Here is a 23,951-nt window from a genome sequence, read left to right as displayed (position 1 = left end):
GAAGACAAAACATGATACACATTAACAAACACAAAAATAAATTTCCATTACTTAACTGTTACCATCTTGTCAGTCACCTTGCAACATGAAGCCTTTTTAACTTTTAGAGGTAAAATCCTTTCCCTGACACCTAAACCTAGCCTTGTGCCACAATCTCCATGATAAAAAAAAACTTCTTAATTGGCAAATCGTTCTTACTTATTCATGTAGGCTTCAAAATTTTAGTAAAAGGCTGCATCTTATTTTTTTGTCTAAGACGTAATGCAACACTTCGTTTTCTGTACTAGCACACATTATTTTTTAGTGCAGAAATACAAATGTCATTATGTTGAGACTTTTAAAGAAACCTTTCAAGAAACCTTTTTTATATTTCCCTTTGGAATTAAGTCTTTAACTTTAAACCAGAAATTCCACCTTTCAGAGGCCTGTTTAGCAAGGTTATTCTGCATTTCACAGAGACAAGGCTCGAATTTAAAAGGTCACAATGTCAACATGACAAAGACAGAAGGCCTACTACATTTACTGTGAAGGGTTCACATACCAGTTTTTAGAACAAATGCTTGGTACCGCTAAAGTTAGAACCTTCAATCCTGATATTAAAGACAAAGTTCTGCACCGGGCACATTGGCTCACCGAGCTATGAAAAACAACCTCAATAACAACCCGTAAGTTTGTATTATACCCAAATGTATGCATTTACTGTAGCCAGAGACACTTTCACTATGGTAAATGACAAGAATCTGTGTTAAAAACCCATTTAACTCAATTTCGACTTTTATCTTTGGGGCACTTAAAAATAAATATCCTATAATTGTTTTACATATTAATCATCCTCAGGATGTTCTTTACACGTTACAGATATTTGACATTAGTCATATCTCATGTAAATCCTTGGAAAAATGAGTTTTTTACGCCTGCGCCAAGTGAAAACTAACATGCAAATTACCTAATTACACCGTAACACATAACTTAAATCAAATTTTAATACTAGGAGGTCATAGTATGAGTATTAAACTTTATAAATATCAAAAAACGATTTTAAAAAGCACTTATTTTTTTCTAAAATAATTTTTCCATAATTAATAATTTTTCGTTCAATGAAACCAATTATCTGTTTTTATGATAACTCCACATATTAGTGCATATAAGCTGCATCCCTTGCCTATCATTTTTAGATGCATTAATTTATGCGCCTACGCACAAAAAGCCTAACTTAAAACATGACATTTTTCGCGCCATTTTGAAAGGGCAATCAGTATTTTCAACAGAACCAAACCGTATTTGGAATGTCTTCCAGTGATACAAAGTGATGAACCTTCTTTTTGTAACCCTCTAAAACACTATTCTGAAATGAAAAAGTCCAACTGTGATTAACTAACGGCTAAGTCCTCGGCTAAATAAACATTCCAATATTATTCATGGCCTTTGAAAAACAACATCTGCTGCCTTAAGGCAGGAAAGGCTGAAACCGGAAAGAGTGCTAAAACCTGAGCACGCTTTCAGTTTTACTGAAAACAGACATTTCAAGTTTTTAAAAATGCGCGTGCAAAAAGATGCATTTGAATCTAGCAAAAATTCACTTTTAGCTGAAGTGTTTGCTTTAAAAAAAAAACGCTACAAATTCGTTTTGCTACCAAAGGCACAATTATTTTTGAGGCCCTTCATATTCCTAGTGAATGTGAATTTTAACGTATCTATTTTAAGCATTTAACAGTTTGCACATATGCGGTTTTGCTTAGTCTGTAAATTAAATAGCAACACATAGCGATTTTTAGCATGTGACATAGTAAATTGCTGGAGTGGTATTTAATTTCTACTTAATATTAATTACTCTGACATTTTACTTAATAGACTGAAAACATCAAGAAACCCACAAGCACACATTGAGAGCTCATTGCAGACATAAAGAGAAAGTATTCAAACACTCAGGACACACAATACAGCGCTGTAAGCTATTACTGAAGTTACACTAATGAGAAAACCACATAGACATTGAAACACACATTGAACTCACCAATCAACACTTTGGACGAAAACAAAGCCATTTGTAAATACTAGCTGTAAGTCATATTTACAAGAAGCACGTCGCAATAGGGTTACAAAAGACTGCAAATAACATAGCCCAACAGACTGCTGTATGTGCACGAAGCCACAATACACTTAATTCACCAGCTTTGGCTGGCAGAACACCAAAAATCGTACAGAACAAAGGATCCTTGTTTTGTATTATGTCATATTTTAATTCACCAAGGAAGAAATATGTTTTTAAATCTAAACCTATTTAGATATCCCCTTTAGGGGAAGCCGGCTAAGACAAACGTATACAAAGTTGGCCAACACAAAGCTCCAAATTTGCTCAGATCAGGCATCTTATAGCTCACTAATCTAGCTTCAAACTTCAAGGGGCTATCTCTATCGATACACTCGTAAATATACAAGACCCTCGGTTTTTGAAAATTGCAATATTCAAATAAAACTAAGGACAAATCAAACTAAGAACCAGACTAAGGAAGCAAAGAACAAAGGACTGGGAGCGACCCACTTATACCTAACTCTTACTTACTTTTACTAATCAAAATGTTATCCAGATTCTAACTGTCAAGTTCTACATGACCTAATGGTCTTTTTAGGAATACTCACGCCAAAAAGGTTATCAGTCAGGAGTGACATCATGTGGAGGATCAAAAATCAGGAAGGTCAGAAATATACTGGGCTGCAGAATCAAAGAATCTCCAGAATCCCCGTGCACAGAGTACCTTCTTAGTAGAATCTTGTTCTGTCCTCCTCAGTTTATTTCAGTCTCCTGGCACGATCACTCCCACAGAAAGTCACTTCTCTGATGATTCCCGCGTTAGGGCGCCAACTGAAGAACTTGGTAATTTTCGCTCTCAGGGAATACTTACTAATATAACAAGAACTTGTCACAGACTCTGAAAATATGAAAAGACATCTTTATTAAACTTAACATAGTGAGGCCACGTCACCCAAAAGCCGTAGCAAGTGGATGAGGTAGTCTGAGGAACAAAGAGGACAGAGGCCTTTTATATGTTTTTAGCATTACATGACTCAGTACAAAAAAAGAAAGGGGCAGTTCTAGCCTTTGCAAACATGCAAAAACCCAACATTCCTTCTTACACAAGCTGCAGAAACCCATAATAAAAAACCTGGCACATCCACATCGTAAACAGGCCATAAAGAAGGGAGCAGAGACAGGTGTAAGTAAGATAAGACAGGGTGTGTGTGCGATGAAAAGGTTTATGGCATGTTGTGCCTTGATGCTATCTCGCTCGGCCACTGGGAAAGGAACTGGCCGGGCAGGTTCGGCTTGGGGCAATGGTTTCAGCTTGCCCAGGTCACAGAGAAGTCAATTAAGGTGTATGTGTCCTTTGGAATCGAATTTGGCTGTAGTTATAAGCCTATGTAGGGGCAACTCACAAAATGGCTGCCGTACACAAAATGGAAGCCAAGGGTTTCAGGACGAAAATGACGATTTCGAGGTGAAATCGTTACTGGAATATGACGAAAATGCTTGTACATAGTGTACTAGCCATTCTCGGTCTTTTGATATAAAAATCGTCATGCTACGACAAAGTTTTATTCACGAGTTCAGAATTTTCAGTACCACAAGACAGCGGACCCACCGAAACGCACCTGCCCCCCACAGTCATGCAACTCACAACACTGCCAATGGGCAAGCAGCACAACTACATCCAACATGACACAGACCAGACATGACAACACAACTCCATTGGGAAGCCGGCCTTGCCATGCCCACAACCCAGCCATGGCATGGCACCACAGCCACACAATAGCAGGATGTGAGGAGAGGCATGGAGCAGGCATGTGCGAGAGCGGCAAGTGACTAAGGAATGTGAACCTACCCAATGCCAGGTGTGGCGTGGAGGTTCCGGACAGTCCACAGAGTGCAAACCATGGAAATGGCCATGTGGCAAAAAACTGCTGGTGCATGGAGTGTAGTGGCCAGTGGACGCTATCATGTCTCCACAGGCCGAGGGCCAGAATGCGGAAATTTTGCACGTTACATCCCCCCTGCATGTGCGTGCGTAGTGGGTCTGGCCTGCGTACGCCAGGTCTGAGTATGGCTGTGAACAAAGAGCCCGTTGCCCAGGACCTGGTGCTCATTCGGAATGGACCACGCGTCAGCCAGAGAGGTGCCTCTCAGCCTGCCAGGAGTCCTGCGCCGAGCACGGCGGGGCCTGTGTCCCTGAGCACCTGCAGCACCCCATGCCGCCGGTCCCCAGACCCGTCATGCCTGCCCCAGGGCACCAACAAGGCTCCGCTCACCTGCCTACACCTGTGTGTGTCAAAGAGGGACCACCACGTGCCGGTGCAAGCTCCAAGCACCAGTCCCGCAACCTCAGCTTCAACCCAGTGGGACCCACATGTGGAACTGTGTCCTGAGTCCTGAATGGCAGTGACCCCAAGTCGGTGCCAGTGGCCACAGCACCACACCTCCCTCTATCTGTGAGGCATAATTTCATATGGCTTGCTGACCACACAAGGTGCCACCAACCGTGTTCAATGCCAGCCGGCCACACGAGGTGCCACTAACCCTCTTCAACACCAGCCGGCCACATGAGGTGCCACTAACCCTGTTCAACACCAGCTGGCCACATGAGATGCCACTAACCCTGTTCAAAACCAGACGGCCACACATGGATATGGGCTCAGGCCTACCCTGTGGATCAGTCACTAAGTCAAGGATCATGAATGGCAGAGTCCACACTAGTGAATGCAGAGAGAGGAGTAAGAGAAAGGTGCGGCTCAGTCCGGACGTCACAGAGGTGTTCGAACACTGTCAACGACTGACCTAGTGCCATCAACCCTGTTCACCGCAAGTCCTCGTCCTGTGGTGCCACTGAACCTGAAGTACGCAGGCCTGTGGGGCCATCCAAATGAAGCCGGCGACACTCGGTGAATGGCCCGTGCTGACCACTGCCTCAGGCCTACCCTGCGGTCCAGTAGGGTCAAACATGTGGGACTGTGTCTTGGGTAAGATGTGGAGGAGTCCACACCATTGGACATGCCACACCGAAGGCTGCATCCCCTAACAGCACTGGTGACACTTACTCTGTGCACAGTGAGTCATGAGCACTATCTCGTTAGACCTTGGTGGCGTCTGAGTCCATGTCCTGGTGGTTTCCTGCATCTTCATCAGGTTGGACAGGACTTGGTGTCCGAAATGTGTCTGTTCCATTCATCTCCATTATAGTGACTGTTTCAGCGTGGTACTGCACTCTGCATCATGCCCTGGGGTACACCTTCCACTGTTCACCGAGACACTCCATGACACGCTCCTTTTAAATCTACGGAAACCTGCACTGCACTCATGAGCCTGCCCCAGTGCCCCGCAAGTCAGCGTCCCGTGGTGGTAGGCCCGTGCAGGCAGCTGTGCATCCGGGGCCACTAACTCTGTGCAGCACACATCATGGGGCCTTTAATTTTGAATGGTTGTGTCCTTTGCGATGTACACTGTTGTCGATTTCTGACTTCACCAGGCAGCCCTTGCCAGCTGGTGTGCACACACCCTACACACATCCAATACAGGTGTCACTTAATATGTGTGCCTGTTAATAAATGTGGCCTTGCGCATGTGCCTGTAGCCATTTACAACATCTGAGCAAGTGTGTCCGTGTGGTCATTGTGTCAGCATGGTGGGCACAGGCCCTGCAATATCACAGTGTGCTGTCTTCAGCAGACGTTACCATGTCACCCCAACGTTGGCAGTGCCCCTGGTCATGTAGCTTCGCACGTACCCCCCCTGCATGCACAAGTGGCATGTGCTGGTCAGGCGTACATCAGGTCAGCACAGGGGTGTGCTGAATCGGCAGGGGGAGCAGGGCGTGACTCAGACCTGGCCCTGGGCTGGAAGTGCAGTAAGGGTGTCTCTGGGTTGGGATGTAGTCGCCACCAGGGCCACAGTAGTCGATGGTAAAACGTAGCATGCACCAGGAGGGCGGGTCTGCACATACAGGGACATGTGGGTGTGCAAGATGCAGCGTGATCACAACCAGCCATGGGCTGTACACCTGTGTCCGTCCTGTCCGGTCCATTGGCCTACACTCCCGTGGCTGCAGTCCAGGGTCACAGTGTTCCCAGAGTCGCAGACGTCCCACCACACCCACGACAGGCCCTGAGCATCTCCTGTATGCATGCAGATTGTGAGGATACTTTAGGGATGAAAGGTCCTTTGTGTGAACTAGCAGGCGGTGGCACATCTGCAGCTCCGAGCATGAACTGGCATGTGGCCAGCCACCCCTGACAGATACAATTGCATTTGCTTGCAACTCCCACACTACTCCCTGCCCGAAGTGAGACCAACGTGTACACATCGTACAAGCAGTAGCCCTTGGTCGTTAAAGGCGTGCATGAAATGGCCTTCACACGTCCTCCAACCCCACCCCAGGACTACACCCGTTGCACACAGACACTGCTCATTGCACCGAGCTGTGCCATTTCATCCAGAGGACCGGCACAGGGCAAGCCAGTGCCGCTTCTAGCAGAGCCACAAACGCAATGGCAGACCATTCCGGACACATGCTCGGATCCAGTCACATGGACCTGTAGCACGCTTGTCTGCTACATGTACTGGGGGCATTGCCGTTGGCAGTCTTGCGGATCAGTTACCGGCTGAGCTTCTACCTGGCGGACATCACCTGCATTCAGCCTGTGTAAAATTGTTGCTTGTGCATATTCGAGTGGTGCAGGGATGTCTGGATGTCATGGATGTCTGCCTCTCCAACATAAAGGTAGCTGACCTGGATGACGACGGGTGTGTGCACCCCCTGTTGGCCCACGACCAGGAGTGTCACTGTGATGCCCGTTTATGGCATGCATGGATGTTTGGCATGCAGGCTGGACACTGGACCTGGGAGATTGCACGAGTTCTCGTGTGCAGTGAGCACATTGAGCTACTACCCAATTGGGCTTTGGTGCACTTTGGGGCCAGTGGTTGGAGTCAGCACATCTGTCAAGGTCAGCTGATGGATTACGTCGACGACATGTGAGATGTGGTGGATGACGATCGCTCATTGGAGATGTTGGCTGACGCAGCTGCAGTCACGGTTATGGACGAGTGACAAGGTACCTGAAGCCACAACTGGATGTGACCCATTGCATGTGTCCCGACGCCTGGGTGCATGTTGCGGATCTGGTCACATGTCCCAAGTCGACAGTGGACATGGCTGCATTGGCCTGGACTCATGTTCCAGGTGGGGACAAACTACGCGGGTTGGCACTGACGTGTGTTTGTGATTGCCTCCCCCAAGGTGGGAATGGGCGCTTTCCTACGTTCCTCATTCTGACATGCTGCTGCATTGGTCTGCATATCATGGCACTTCTCTTGGCCATGCTGACACGCACTTGTTGATAAAGTATCCACTCTTTCATTTTGTCTCCAACTGTGTTGTGTCTTGATTTGTACGCCAATGTGTGTGTCACAGACTCTCTGGCTCCTTAGGTACAATGGTCTAGTACCTAGGAACCTGACGAGAACCGAGGAAACGCTGACGGAGTAGGAGCAGGGAGGCCGAATCCAATGCCTAAGTGGCCAGATGACCCCCATTATGGTATGAATTACCAAAACTGATACACAAGCCCATTGAAAAGCTCGTGCTATTAATTAATCTCCAGTGATTGTAAACTGGTACAACTGAAGATACATATCGGTGGCTCCTACTACCAGAGCGACACCTATTTCCAGAATAATATAAGATATCGATACAACACATGTCTCAACCGAGTGAACTAATAACAGTTCCTGACCGGATTATATAAATCGGCATCTGGTATTCCAAGATTTATCTGGAATCCTTTTTCAAAACACAGAACTTGGTCCTGAAGAAGGTTGTCTATTGTTAGCCTGTAACCGAAACGCCGCGTCGACCCTTGTTCACTTTGAACTTTTTAACTGATGTTTACTTTATGTGATTTGTAATGTTTTTTAATGAAATATCCAATGTACTTTGCGTATATTTTTTTAATGATTTATTATTACTGTGCCAAAATGTCAAAATTTGACTAAATGTACGAAGTATTTATATATTTTTTCATACAACTACTTTTCTGGTTTTATTCTTGAGTGGTTTAATATTGCATTCTTTGGTGGTTCATTGCCTATATTTTTGACTTATTTCTTGTAATTTAGCCTTCTGCTTTATATATATAATCTGTGTGATTGGTTTTGCTAGATATCTTTCAACTTGATACCATTATTCCATTCTGAAACTAACCTAATGGTAAAACCTGTGGGACATTAATTGTTTTACAATATCTCTCCCCTGTCCCAAAGTTGACAGAGAAGGGGGCCTCCTTTTATCTTTTATGACTAGTACCAATGGAACTTGTGGGGTTGTATGCTTCCCTGGGTTGCCTCCATTGTGCTTGGCTGTTGTTTTATTTTTGGATTGTCTCTTTTCTTCAGGCTTTTGTTGTGTTTATTCCCGCCTGCCGTGTGTGTCGCGGGCCTGGCGATGCTTATCCCTGCTTTCCTCATCGCGGATGGGCTCTTCGCATGTTTTTTTGTGTGCATGCTTCCGCCTTGTTGTGAATTCCAAGTTGAAAACGGGCTATTTTCCTGCGATAGGCTGCGATGTGTAAAGGTGCATGCAAAAGATCCACTCCCCGTCTGTCAGCTGTAGGTGACCGAACAACATTGAAATCCCCTCCCCAGAGTATCGCTACCTTTCCCAGTGATTGAAGTTTATGCCACACATGCTGAAAACATGTTGGACAGTCTGTATTGGAACCGTAGGTGTTCACCATCACGGCTGGAGTGTTGCAAAGTGTGCCCTGGAGCAGAATATATCTACCTTCAGTATCAATCACTGAGTGATGTGTCTTCCATTGCAGACCTCTGCGTATTAATATTGCTAGCCCCCTGGAGCAATTGGAGTAGGTGGCCTCCACTACCTCACCCCATCTAGCATGCCTAAATATGTTTGTAGCTGGTGACGCGAGGTGAGTTTCTTGCAACAAACATTGTCCACCCCATTTCTGATTAAAAAAGAGTGAATCAGTCTGGCCTTCCTCCCATCATTGAAGCCCCTAACGTTCCATGAGAGACAATTAACAGCAGTCACAGTTGCCGCTTGTGAACCATATATCGATGAGCACCCATGCTCTCCGACACATCCGGCCGTGCCGTCACAATATACTTAAGTGTAAGGTGTTGTTTGACCTGTGGTTAACAGCTGTAATGCAAGAGGGCAAAATAGGCATAAGTAACAGATTGACTGAAGTGTGTGACCTGGCAGTAATAACAAACAAAAAACACAGTCCCATTCCCCCACCTCCCACACCAACCCCCCAATTAGCTTGTGACCATCCCACCCCTGTCCCACCCCACCAAAAACTTACAATCCACAAGAACAAGCACAAGGGAATCATCCCATAGGGTACGTGAGGCCACCGGCATACACCCCCACATTCTTGGTAGGGTGGCCGAGGCCTGGACATGTAAATGCAATTTAATACACTGTTCAGAATTACCTGCGCAACCGACCAAACAACAGCGACCTCTCGGCCATTAATGAGAGAAACGATATACAAGATACAAGTGAGAACGCCCAAAGTACAGAGTGCACTCAAATCTAAACAGTACATTTGTTACACATATCTCACTTATCTACATCTAAGACGCTCAGGATCTGCTACGTCAATCATTGTCGCTCAATGTCTTATCAGACTGTGAGTCAGTTCCTGGAGCTTGCTGCTTTTGTCCTTTTGCCATCGGCTTCGCATACGTAAGTACTGCCTTAGCGTCCGTGAAGAAGGTTGGTTTCCCATGGCTCCGGACCCTCAATTTGGCTGGGTAAATCAAGGCATACCTGGTACCAATCTGCTGGAATATTTTCTTTGCAGGAATGAAATCACGCCGAGCCGCTTGCACCTGGAGCGTGAAGTCCAGGTACAGCGCTATGTTGTTTGCTTTGTATTGGATAGCCCCCTTCTCCCTTGCAAGCCAGAGAATCGTGCCCCTATCCCTGTCTTTCAGCACTCTTGCCAGAATGGGTCTCGCCGGTGCTCCCGGCTTCAGCCGAGGGCCCAGTGTACGGTGTGCATGCTCAATCAAAAACATCGCTGACAGAACCGAGCCAAACAAATCGCGCATCATCTCCTCTACGTATTTCTCCATATTCTGAATGTCTGTGGATTCTGCTACCCCCGTGATGCGAATGTTGTTCCTCCTCGATCTGGCTTCCAAATCCTCGTTCTTCTGTTTAATGAGCTGCAAAACTCCATCCATACCACGTAATTTCCTGTCCATTTCAGTTTGACCCTCTTCCGTTTCCGTGATTCTCGTTTCAATCACACTCATGCAGCCGTCGTGTTTTTCTACTCGTTGCGTGATTCTATCTAACCTCTCTGCCAACGAGTCCATCTCCGAATCTATCCCTTGAAGACTGGACTTCAGGTCTTTGAACATCGATCGGAATCATCTTCAGGTAACTGGCCCACGGCGTTCTCCCCTGGCGGTTCCTGGCGGAAAGCATCAGTATCCGTGGGTTTGTTAGATTTTTTGTCAAAGCTACTTTTCGGCTGGCGTGTTTCTGGCTTCCCCATGGTGGCACACCGCTACTGTCCTGAGATATCGTCTGATGGAACCGGTCCAGCAGGTCGTAAGTGCCTAGCACGTGGATTGTGCCTCGTGAGGAAAGGATCACAATGCCCACACCAAGTTCTCCGCCTCCGATGTGTATCCCTGAGAACTCAATTAGTCACAATGCACCTCAACACTGCCGGGCGTATATGTTCCAAGGATTTGCCAGTAGACACTCTCCCTCTCTTGGTCACCTTTATCCTTTTCTACTTCACACCACCAGTGCTCTCCGCAGGATTCTCAAATGTAGTGCGCCCCCACTTTCAGCGCATGTTATGTGGGCCCTCATCCACCACACAGCCGCCTAGCCGATTGTCGTCTCCGTCTTCTGTGAGTGGGCCCGTACAATTGACACTTACAACGGGGCACAAGGATGGCACACCCCCGCGTGATGACTCTGCGCCACAATCCACAACCAGGGAGACGGAACAGCACAATCAGTGCACCTCTCGTCACTCCAACACCCCACAATGCACTTATGAGCCTGGAGGGAAAGATGGGGGGTGCGCCTAGACACATGAAGGCCCCCTCAAGTAAGGGCGTACGCGTACAAGCTCTATGGAGTTTGTGTGCAGTCTAGTGTGCAACCCCATCCCACAGCCGTCGTATGGTATTGTGGCACAAATCGATGATCTCCGCAGCAGCAACACCCTTAGTAAGGTCCTTCCAGTCTGCTGCCCGCAAAGCGGCAGGGTTGTGTCTTCCCAAACGGCAGCCTATCCAAAATGGCAGTCGCGCAATTACTCAATATTCAAGGTGCGTCTTAATAATACAGAGCTGGTGCCCACTCCGTCCACAAAACGTCTATTTGTGCCAAGGCCTGCGCTTACTCACACAGGCTTCCGCACACGCGCCGCAATGCCGCCTCACCTCACAGGCGGTGTATCCCTACACAAGCGGCACCCTCCGTTCCAGCAAATGCACCCGTCCGCAGTGGAAGGGACCGGCTCTCACCACAGTCGCGGCCTCCAGCTCCCATCCGATTCCGCCAGATATGTCCCATCCGTGTCGGAGCACCGCAACCACTCTGTGCCCCCGGCAGCCCGAACTTCCGGTGGTGGCTCCCCTTCAGCCATGCTCAGCGCAGCCAGGCTTCTCACTTTAGGTCCCGGCGTTCTCTTTGCATTGACAGAGGTAGGCTTCTTCCTCCACGTTGATGTACGGCACCCCGTCGGGCCAATCTCCAACCAAAAATCTGGCAGACAAGCTACACTGAACAGTCGCCCGCAATAACCAGGCAGTCAGGCCCGGACTGGCCGTTGCGGGCACCGGGCAATCCCCCGGTGCGCCGCAAGGGTGGGGGCCGGTTTTGGGCCCTGGGGGCCGTTTTTGTTACCGACGCCTGAAATGGCAGAAACCGGTCCCCGGAAGCTTGTTTCCTTCCCAGTATAAGAATTGGCTTGGTAGTTTGGTTTGCCCTGTTCCCATCATGCACTGGGACAGGAACAGACTAATTTGCATATAGCCAAGTTCTGAGCTGGGATGGTGCAGTGAGCTAAAAAACGGTGATGGATCAAGCCCTGATCTTTGGACTGGGTAAGAGTGGTCTGCTTAATTCAGGCACTCTGTTCATCACCACCCCCTTTTCTGAATCATTTTTTCCACCATAAGCGTGGAAGGGTATACTCAGATGTGAGTCCCTTGCTCATTGCACCATCAGGATTCAAGCAAGCCGGGCCGACGACGCCTGAAATGGCAGAAACCGGTCCCCGGAAGCTTGTTTCCTTCCCAGTATAAGAATTGGCTTGGTAGTTTGGTTTGCCCTGTTCCCATCATGCACTGGGACAGGAACAGACTAATTTGCATATAGCCAAGTTCTGAGCTGGGATGGTGCAGTGAGCTAAAAAACGGTGATGGATCAAGCCCTGATCTTTGGACTGGGTAAGAGTGGTCTGCTTAATTCAGGCACTCTGTTCATCACCACCCCCTTTTCTGAATCATTTTGTCCACCATAAGCGTGGAAGGGTATACTCAGATGTGAGTCCCTTGCTCATTGCACCATCAGGATTCAAGCAAGCCGGGCGGACGACGCCTGAAATGGCAGAAACCGGTCCCCGGAAGCTTGTTTCCTTCCCAGTATAAGAATTGGCTTGGTAGTTTGGTTTGCCCTGTTCCCATCATGCACTGGGACAGGAACAGACTAATTTGCATATAGCCAAGTTCTGAGCTGGGATGGTGCAGTGAGCTAAAAAACGGTGATGGATCAAGCCCTGATCTTTGGACTGGGTAAGAGTGGTCTGCTTAATTCAGGCACTCTGTTCATCACCACCCCCTTTTCTGAATCGTTTTTGTTACAGGGCCGTTTTTGCAGCATAGCTGCAAAATCGCCCTGTAACAAAATCGGCCAAAAACCGGCCCCGCAAAAAGCTCGGTCACAGCCCCAGGGGGCCGGCCGAGCACTTTGCCAGGGCCGGTTTTTGTTCTCAGTCCGGCCCTGCAGGCAGTAGATGTCACTTCAGCACATCAGGTACAGATTTATGCCGGATTTTTAGCCTCGGCCGGCGGAGCCGCTCTAACAAGCGGCCATTCCGCAGCCCAGCGAAGCCACGCCCCCCAGAAAGACAATTTAATATTTATTCATCGCTGGTTTCTCCTTTTAGAAGTTGCTATCCTGCATTTCTTGCACTTATACTCCAATGTAGTTCTTATTTTCTTTTATGGGCAGGTGAAAATCATTTCAGAAGGTTTCTCATCATATTGCACACTATGCCAAATGGCCAGCAACCTCTGTGCTACTGCTAAAGTCGCCTCACCTAGAATGTGTGAAAAATTATCCCCCACCATGTCTTCTCATAAACAGTTCTCAACACCATCCTTGACGAGGTGAGGGGCTTACAATGTTTTATGTGTGCCACAATGAGAAACTGAAACAAATTGGCAATTTCTGTTTACCAGCTTCGTTGGTTTTTTTCTGGCCCAAAGTATATCTCATTTATATAATTACCTGACTCATTTTTGAATGAATATAGACTGATTTCCTCTTCTCTCAATTGTTTTTTGTCCACAAATCCAATCAATCTTGATTTACATATAACTATACCCGTGACACCTTTGGACACAGTTTTGCTTCATCCTCTTCCTAAAGCAGCTGTTATATATAAAACACTTCTACCTTCTATTGATATCAGAACCAAAAGTTCTCTTGAATTGATATGGAAAGATGTTCTATCGTTTTCATTTTCGGCACAGTTCTGGGAAAGGATTGGCTTCAGATATTCGACATCTCTAAAGCTGCTCATATCAGACTATCCCTTTTTATTCCTAATGAAGCTGTTCTCAGTCCAGAATGTGATTCTGAATTTGATTAATCTGCTTCTTCTTTATGCTGGTCCTGTTCAAGTTACAATGGTTCTTTAAAACACATGTTATACAATTGTTCTCATGCTACAGCTTTGTGGAAGTAAATTTGGTCTAAATGCTCACAGATTTTGTAATGTAATATACCACTTAAGTTAAAGAACTTTTTCTTAGGATCTTTCTCACCTAATTTTGATCATGTAAATCCTAAATCCCGATCATTTGTCCTTTCTATTGAACTTGCATTTAAAGTTATTCCTTCTTATTTGAAAAACTTTCCTAACATAACGGTTTCAGCATGATGGTACTTTATATTTGATTAACATAGAATACATACTGTATCTTCATTGACTTTACCTCAGACGATTAAATCTGATCACTGTTGGTTACCCTTTTACCACTTCCCTCTGCTCAAACTTATTATTATCTCTCTACTAGCTTCTTCTTATTTTCTCCTATTCTTTTAGTTCCTTCTTTCTGTATTCACTCTCTTTATATCTAATTTTTTCCATATAAAAAGGTAAAACATTCTTTCTTTATGTTATTCTCTCATAATTGCAATTCTGTTAATGTATAAATCTCATTCAAAATGTTACGTAGTTTGTTAATGCTGTTTAAATCGTCAATAAAAAAATATTTAGCAAAAATAATGAAATCATGAATTACATAGGAAAAGTTAATAAAGTTTAGCTATAAAATAGGAGTCGCTAGACGCTGTGTTTCCTCCACCTTCAAAAACTATTTCATCAGATGAGCCCTTACCTTCCTAAGAACATCTCGCTATCATTGTCCGAGTGGCAATCAGGTTCAAGAAGGACTAATAGAAATAATTCAATGTTCTTGCTATTTAATACTTCCAGGCTTGGCACTCAAAGCAATGCATGAAACCGTTGCATTGTACCCATAAGAACTATGATGGCCAGTAAATGTATTAAACATTGTTTCAACAGTAACACTCTGCAAAGGTGCGTAAAACACAACCCAAATAGGGACATCCTTTGTCCTTAAGAAGACCCCTCACTCACCAACCTAGTTGGTGACATGCTTCATCATCGGGGTCCCATCTGGATAGCCGAGTGCCATCCAGGTGGGCTGCGACACCTGATTACAGTGGAGCTGGTTTTTCTTTTATATGTGCAAGACAAGAAATAGTGTGTTTAAAAAGTATCCGATCCTACCCACTCGAAGTGTTTATTCTGGAGTGTCTTGGATACTGTTAAAATGTAGGACACCTGCTGCCCTGTTAGGTGGGCTGTTGGTGTAAGATGAAGTAGTAATGTGGGTTAAAAAAGGTCTACATGTTTCAACCTATGTGTTAATTTACACGTATTCTTCAGGACCAGTGTGTGACCAGCGGGACGGTATGCACACGCTAAGGCGCACCCTATCCACGTTGGTTGTAGAAATAGAGTCTCAAAAATGAGTCTCACAAGTAAAAAGTGTTTTTCTCCTGTGTTTCCCGGAAAAAAACTCAGAGCTTTAATAGTTAAGGCTCCAAGAGCACACCCGGACTGGCTTGTTCCTCGCTACGATTTGTCGAGAAAGAGTAGGTCGCCTTTTGTGCCTATGCCGTCCTTAGGGGGCTCCGTGGTTAAAAACTGCTCCATATTTCATTTGAATGCACAGCCCTCATGGCAGTACGTGTTTGTGGCTGCCCTGAGGGCAGCACATTCAACAAGTAGAGTGCCCTTTTCCTGTTCGTGCTCTGCACACTTGTTTGAAGGTGCGCCGTGGCACCAAGAGGGAGCATGCCCTGTATGTAATGAGGCCCCTACCTCCCCTTCAAAGAAGTTTATGAAAGCAGCCGCTCTGTGTTCCACTGTGCACCCGTCTGCACTTTAAAAAGGGGTGAGAGATTCCCTTGCAAGTGGGTGCAGTGAGTGACTGCACCAGCCTGAAAGGAGATGTCTGGGGGTCTGCAGGGACCCCTTGACCCCCTCCAGGGAGCTGCCATCAGGGGGCACACTGATAGTATGCCACCTTTTTGTGGCTCACTGTCAGTGTGCACACTGACAGCTTCTTTATGTATGTGCCGTCATCCATAATAGGGAGTGTGCACAAAGCGAGAGATTTCGTCTTTTGCATGAAGTCATGCCCCATGCAAATGAGCGAACGCCCTCTTGAGATAGCGCTGGTGAAACATGTCCGCCAGTGTATCTGTATGACAGTAGGGGTCGCACAACTGTCTGCGGCCCCTTCTGTAATACCAAAGTTCCGTGGGGGCACATGAAAGCAGGTGCAAATGCTTTTTTGCAGCCCCAGGGTACTTCTGTAATATGGGCCCTGGTTTCACCTTTGGAGCCCATATCACTTTATGAATCAGATCACATACAGATTTGAAGCTTATGTTTTACATAACAACTTTACAACTGTAAAGCATACATTCTAACTCACTGTTAAGTGCCTGCCTGCTTTAAATTATTATCACTAATCTTTGCTTTATCTTCTTCTCCGTCAGTATTGTGTAACTGTTATCTATTCTGATTTTTTAGTCCATTCATAAGCTCTTTTGCAAATAAATAAATTAAAAATATACCCTTCATACACATATCTGTTCCGTTTTGAGCATAATCTGCACACCTTGTGAAAGACCTGCCTCGGTGTCTTTTTTTAAAATCATGATTCCTCCCTCCAGGAAGCAATGAAAATCCAGCTGATACTGTGTACATAATTCTGTATGAAATACTTAAGATGTCCTCTGTCATAACAAGGAGAAACAAATAGTACATTGGAGTTTTGCTGACATACTATGGCAGATAAAATAGAATACTTGATATACCGAATTTTCTCTTCATAATTCAACAGATAAAGCTTTCAATCATTTATCACAAACTGACTAACATTCATGTTATTGGGGGTAGGTGGACAAGAGCACACCTACGGAATTGTGTGGCTGTCAAATACTCTGGAGTTGTCTGTTTTTCATCCTGTTTCTAATCTTCCTGGTGAAGAGGAGGATCCAACCTTTTTGCCAATCTAATTAGCTCAAATTTTAATTAAATATGTATAGAAACACTGACACGACAGAAAAAAGATGATTCGTTTTTAGGGATTTGGAAAACTCCTATTTGACAAAACAAGACTATTTTCTACCGCATTATTCAGTGGATCGGATTACTTATTTTCATCCAGTCCTTAATAGACACATTGTTACATCAATATGATGCAACAGCTGACCTTGCCGTGAGGGGAACAGCTTTATATCTCCTCTGCACAGCAGCCGTGAGGGGAACGGCTTACCTGCGCGAATATCCCGCCGTGAAGGGAAAGGCACTACATCTCCCAGCAGGCGTGGGCAGACGCCAGCTGACGACATCCTTTTTCCACTGACATCCTCGGGAGCACCAGAAGGCGCGATAAGAAGCACACCGTGCTCCCGCAGCATAGGATGCGCCCGGGCGAAGCCCAGGCCAAGGGCGGGCCCGTCCTGCGCCCGTCATTGCCAGGAAGAAGCAGGGCTGGGCACCCCCCTTGGCAGTATCCGCTGACATCCACCCTGTACGAAAGCCTGGGGATAAGACCTTCTTTACTTTCCTTGCAGGGATTCTGCGCCAAGAGTCAGAGACAACATTGTCAAATTCTGCCAAAACACTGTGTGCCTGAGAGAGTAATCACTACCTTGCCCTACCGACTGAACAATCAATAGCTGTTAAGGTGGATATAGCCAATTGCAACCTGGGAGCTGGCTAGGACAGAACGGACGTGTATGTTGAAATCGGGAAAGGATAAGGTGTTCGTCCACTCGGACTCCCGCTTTGTCAGTGGTGTTTTGGTGACCAAGAAGTACGAGAATGTTAGCAGGCATAAAAAACGGAAAGAAGGAAGGTACAGGTAGACATAAATGCACAAGTGTTCCCTCTCTCCCACCAACATCAATAGACAAAATGTAACAGAGGGCCATTGGGGTGGGTGACACCGAAATTGAGCTTCCTGAAAGGCAGTTGTCACTCACCCCCAATATATTTATTTTGCTGCTTTACCCGGCCACAATGATAAACACGATTCAATCACAGCCAGTTCATCCCATTATGTCACCCCCACGGGACGTTCCAATAAAGAAAGTACCACGCAAGTGCAGAACTAAAACTAATATCCCCAATATTTGTAAACGTATATCAACAGCTGATGTTGGTCCCAAAAAAAAAGACATTTTGTGAGGGCACCCCATCCGATCAAGGAGGGGGGGGCGTTGAGAAAGAACAAAACCAGGGTAGTCCCCAAACTGGTAGTGCAGACATGACCTACACTCCATCGGCACTGAATCTGATGGCAGACCTGCACAATAAATTGAGAGCTATCATTAAAGAAGAACTGGCTCCCCTAACCAGTCGGCTAGATAACTTGGAGAAAGCACTGGCAGCAGGGGATGTAGGGACACCAGTTCACCAAAAACACTCTACTAGTAAGCCAAGAGAAGGGATTGATAAAGGTTGTCAGGTGGATATCCCAAGCATATCACACTCACGTGGGGTTGGGGTGTGCATTCCAGAGGGACCCTCTACTAGCCACAAGGCAGGGGAACCGAGTGCCAACAGGGAGCGGAGAAATGTGAGTGTTGGTCTTGTGCCTAGAGCTGAGCTCTTAGCCTCCAATGACAGGTGTTGTGACAATCCCTACCACCATGTGCATGACACCACCGGTAAAAAGAGTAGGCAACCAGCAAAATATTTTATTGTAGAGAGGAATGTGAAAACAAATACACACTTGCCAAACATAAATCTTCTCCCGGCCTGTGCCCCTTATGTAGCTATTCTGACTGGAACCCCTCCAATCACACCCATAACAAAGGAAACTAGAGCTTAGAAATAAATGTCTATTCTGGCTTGGGAGATACATGCACTTTGAGTACACCAGAGCAGGGGAGATTTTAATGGTCCGAAGAGTAGGGTGGGTGGGATATCGTCAGAAAACAGAACCAGGGGAGTGCATAATTATTAACTTCAAAAATCCCATCACCGCTAGTAATCTACTGAACTCTACCACCCACTGTCATAATGTCCCAACAGGAATTAGTCTCCGACCCGTGGACTTTTTCTACCCTCAAAATCTAATGACCACAAGAGGTGGTGTTTTACATCCAATTCCAACTATGGTCCCAGGGCCCCTATGCGAGGGAAGCTGGGGCGCACAAATCAGGCGCCCCCAATTCAACATCCCGGTGAGAAATAGATATGAGAGCTTGGAGGGGGTAGATTGACTGGGGGGTGTCTTACCCAAAGGAGAGAACCTAGTAATGCTGTGGCAGGACCAAAAGGGCAAAGAAGGGAGCAATGGGAGGAGATCTTCCAGGGGCAGGAGCCTAGACACCGCCCAGTGAACTATCCCACGCAGAGCTAGGATACAGTGAGACGGGTCCCTGACGGCACTCCCCCTACTACACCAGGAGGCATAAACAGGGAGGGTGGATCTGGTGGCACATCTGCCAGTTACTGTGGGATCATCGCAGGTGATCCTCCTTCTCCCCATGCCACTGCTCCGGAGGCACTGAGAGGGATAAGAGCACAGGGTGGTGGATTCCGGATCTTATCCTGGAATATGGCAGGACTTAAAAAAAAACTACCTTGCCCAGAATGGGGGCATTTTGTGGATGAACAGGACATTTGGGCGAGGGAAGTTTTCCAGCGGGTTGGCTTTGCCTCTTTTAACACCCTCGCAACTATGGGGGGGAGGGGGAGTCACGCTGGTGGTCTAGCTATTTGGGTAGGTACACATCTTGGCTGTAGAGCCGAGCAGATGGCATCACCCTCAAACGATATTCAATATGTTCCGCTGGCATTTACCACAAAGATAAAAATTGCCCATATCAATGTGTACTCTAGACCTGTGAACAATAGACAGGAATCTGTTGTCATAGACCACTTGGCATGCTTTATACCAATTTTGAATCCAGCAACGTGGTGATTGTAGGGTCTGACTTCAACTGCCAATTCGAGCCACTCACTGATCCAAATTACTCTGCGAACTTGGAAGAAGATCTATTTTGGTCGATCCCTGACACCCAGATCAATCCGATGAAGGTATAGTCACCCTTGGCACTGCAACTCCACTCACTTACTCCGGCTCTTTCACTGAGGGCATGTATTGGGAGGACTACATCTAACCAACCGGGCCAGCTTGAAGTACCGAAAAATAAATAAGACCATATAGAGCTATACTTACTGATAGCCTCCAATACCAATTACCAATAACCAGTCAGTTGGCAGTGAAGAAGGTACAATCATTTATTATACAACAACTCTGCTAGAGGAGCCTCTCGCGACCTAACCCCTCGAGGTCCGACGAGAAGACTGCTGGCACATTATCAAGAGATCACATTTATACTGTTACATTTCGAAACCGTTACCTAAGAAGGAAAAATACAAGTTGGTACAGGTTGCTGAAAAGGAAAGACCATATATGGCATACAAAGCAGCTTCAGTTTAGCTCAGCTCGTTATAGCAAGGTCGATGAGGGTAACTCACTTCTGCCTGTCTCAGGAGGGTTCGCACAGCGCCTCCTGGAATGTGCTTATCCGGCCTACCCCCACCTATAACCTTGACAGGCCTAACATGCAGGAGCAGCAGTTTGTTGCATTTGTCATGCTATTTCTTAAGGGAACAGTCCTTACCGACGATAACGATTGGATTTTACTAGTGCTACAGGCAAGCTTGGTCACAAACTGGCGCTGGTCGGGTTAAGTTATAATACCCGTCCAAAGGCAGAAACTCATATAGCGTGTTTAGTTACCAAAAGAAACTAATTAATGTGAAACCCACTAATGCACGGGTACCTAAACTGAACTAAATAGATGCATCTCGCTAATTTCTAAACAATACTCTGTGTCTTTAGTTTACTCACAAGGCCTGATATAGACTTCAGTTCCTCAAACCCTCCTTTTAGCGTGATGTAGCTAACTATTTAGGAACTAATCCTGGAAAACCTCCTCATCAATGGCCATCAACTCATTAATCTCCTGTTGGAGCATCTGAGTTTTGGAAGAGATGGGGGAGGGGACAATCAAGGCCGTAAGTTTAGCAGTACAATAAGAGCAACAGGCAGGAACACATTGTATACAAAGACAGCAAGTGAATAGAATGCCTGCAGCTCCGGCCACTATCATTAATAATTTCCATCCCCATGCTGATAAGAGTCCCTAGAACCAACCAGAGAGTGACCAGGATCCATTGTCTGTGTGTATTTCTGAGGCTATGCGATGTAACTTCTGAATTGCTAAATGAACTGTGGGGGCGGAGTCTGGGATGTAAACACAGCAGGAGCTGCCGATCACGCGGCATGCTCCTCCTCGATCAGCCAAGATAACGTCTAAAACCATACGAGCCTGAAGCTCTTCCGTCATGTTGGTCGTAATTTCCGTAGTAATATTGATGACATTTTCCACCACCCTGGACAATCGCCTAACTTCTCTACTAGTGAATATTGGACCCCAGATTGGAAATAATCCTCTGGCAACGTCATAGAACTGTTGCAAGGAAGTGTCAGTTTGATCAACTTCGGACATCCCGAGCTGCCTCCTGCGTCTACTAGGAACTGCATTGGAATCATATAATTGGTGAGTTTTATGATCATTTGAAGGTGCTATATACACTGGGGGGTATATGAAAGACAAATAACATTGACCTGCCCATCCCCGAGGTAACCAGGTATAAGCATTTTCCCCACATACAAAATAAACATTTGGAGGGGTCAATAACGGCGGGCTGCTGAAAATCTTCATTCTATAGGTATAGTTACAAATACTATTCCCGACCTGTACATGTTCCATACCTTGTACACAGAATGCGGAGGAAGTGTTACTGGCATAATCCGCTCGATAGTAACATTTCTGATAATAAACTGCTGAAAATACTGGGTATGATTGAAGTTAGTGAAATCATAAAGTTCATTTTTCAACCAAGTACTGTTTTCATGAGTGGTGTATAAATTCATACAGGCATTTGGATCCAACGATCCTTCCCCATCATTTCCTGCTAGGTCGAAACCTTGGTGTGTCTCAATATAAGCTAGGATCATGTTATAATCCCTTTCCTTGTACTGTTTGGAGTTTTCCACATAATGGTTATACATGGCCGATAACATCTGGAACCATTCTTCGCAACTTCCTAAGTATGATAAAGGTAAGGAGAGGAACAAATCATGTTTGTGCATAACTGATGTCAAAAGGCCACAAACCCAGCAATCTGTAATGTTAGTGGTACTATGTGTTTGATGGAGCATTTCCACAAATACATTTTTAGAATATGTCTGACGATGTGTTTCCTTATGGGGAGCCAAGGAAAACAACAAATGTTCTGGGGGAGCAACTGTAGTTTTCATAATTGTTTGCATCGGATACTGATACTCAAAATATATGAATACACTCATAAAAATTACTAATATAACTGCTATCACTACTACAAAGGCTATTTTTACACGCATGGTCCAAGCAGAAAACATGGGTTCATAAAAAGGTAAATGTCGCGGAGCAAAAGGGCGTTCTTCTTCAGGCACAATACGACCAAAGGGGTACATTCCTAGCTAAAAGTCCAAAACTACACTGGGCCAAAACAGACCTTCCTGCCAGAGGGTTCTTCTTCCCTGTGTCCGTCTAGAGTCTCACAGGCAGACTCCTATCGTTCATCCCAAAGAACCATCAATTTGTGTTACACTTTGTGATGCAGCGAGGAAATCAAGCGTACAACCTAGGCCCTGGTATGCAAAAGTCTTTCTTTCTGAACAGAGCAAAATATCAAAGTTCCAGCTCTCAACGGGTTCAGTCCAGTGTCTCACCCAGTCTTTCCTTATCTCCTAGCCGTTTTGTCTGAGGTACCATGATGTTTTCTTGGCCGCAGGTTGTAACGGACATGACCCGGAACTTCCTGATCAGAAAATAACACAAGAGAATGTGTGTCTCCTTCATCAGAGCCACAACTAACGGAAGTGACAGCGACAGGATCAGGGGCAATTGCAGATTCCACTGGTGCTGCCTCACCCGATCCCGTTACTCCGTCTTCCTACCTCTGCTCTATTTCACAGGCGTCGGAAAAAGGAACAAATCTGGTGGCTCTCACTTTCCTGTGTCAGAATTCCATCGGGATGCTGCTGATCAGAAGGAAGCGGGAGGGGCAGCTTCTTCAGGTGGGACACAAGGATCCTGTGTTTTTTTCCATCCACCTTCAGTGCTATCCATGTCGCCAGGAGAATCTGGTATGGCTTAGACCACCTTGGAGCCAGGCTGGTGTCTCGCTAATATTTCTTAACCAGTACCCATTGGCCAGGTTCCAAACGATGTCCGGGGCCCTCTGGCAGGGGCTGCAACATGGATGCTACCTGCTGAGGAATAGAACGAAGATCTTTAGTCAGAGTGTACAGATAGTCTATTAACATAGGATATTCAACATCTTTAAATGATCTCGGCCTAGGTACTCCCCATATATTAGCAGGCCGCCCAAAAATTACTTCATAAGGCGGTAGGCCAGAACGTCAGTGAGGGGTAACTCGTAACGACATTAGGGCCAATGGTAGGGTATCAGGCCATTTTAGGTTAGTACTTTCTTGGATTTTTGCCATCTTTAGTTTCAAGATTCCGTTATATTTCTCAACTAATCCTGCTGACTGAGGATGTCGAGCTGCATGGAATTTCTGTCTTATTTGCAGCCCATTACAGATATGCTTAACAAGGGCCCCATGAAAATGTCCCCCGTTGTCCGACCAAATCAAACGGGGCAATCCGAATCTTGGGACAAACTCTTTGAGAAGAGCTTTTGCTGTTGCCAAGGCGGTGTTTTCTTTAGTCGGGTAGGCCTCAACCCATTTGCTAAAAGCACAGACCACCACTAAAACGTATTTCAGGTTGTTGACTCGCTCCATATGGATATAATCCATCTGGAGCACTTCAAAAGGCAAGGTCGGGGGTGCAAAGTTCCCTCTCAGAACAGTTTCCCCTTTTCCCGGATTATGTTGCAAACAGACCATACAATATTGGACTAAATGGACAGCCGTCTTTTGGATATTGGGGTTATTCCATACTGGGTCCAATAAGGCACAAATGCCTTTC

The sequence above is a fragment of the Lissotriton helveticus genome, chromosome 5_1 (assembly GCF_964261635.1).
Source record: "Lissotriton helveticus chromosome 5_1, aLisHel1.1, whole genome shotgun sequence".
NCBI lineage: Eukaryota > Metazoa > Chordata > Amphibia > Caudata > Salamandridae > Lissotriton > Lissotriton helveticus.
The sequence above is the reverse complement of the archived record's forward strand: the minus strand, read 5'-3'. Positions refer to the sequence as shown.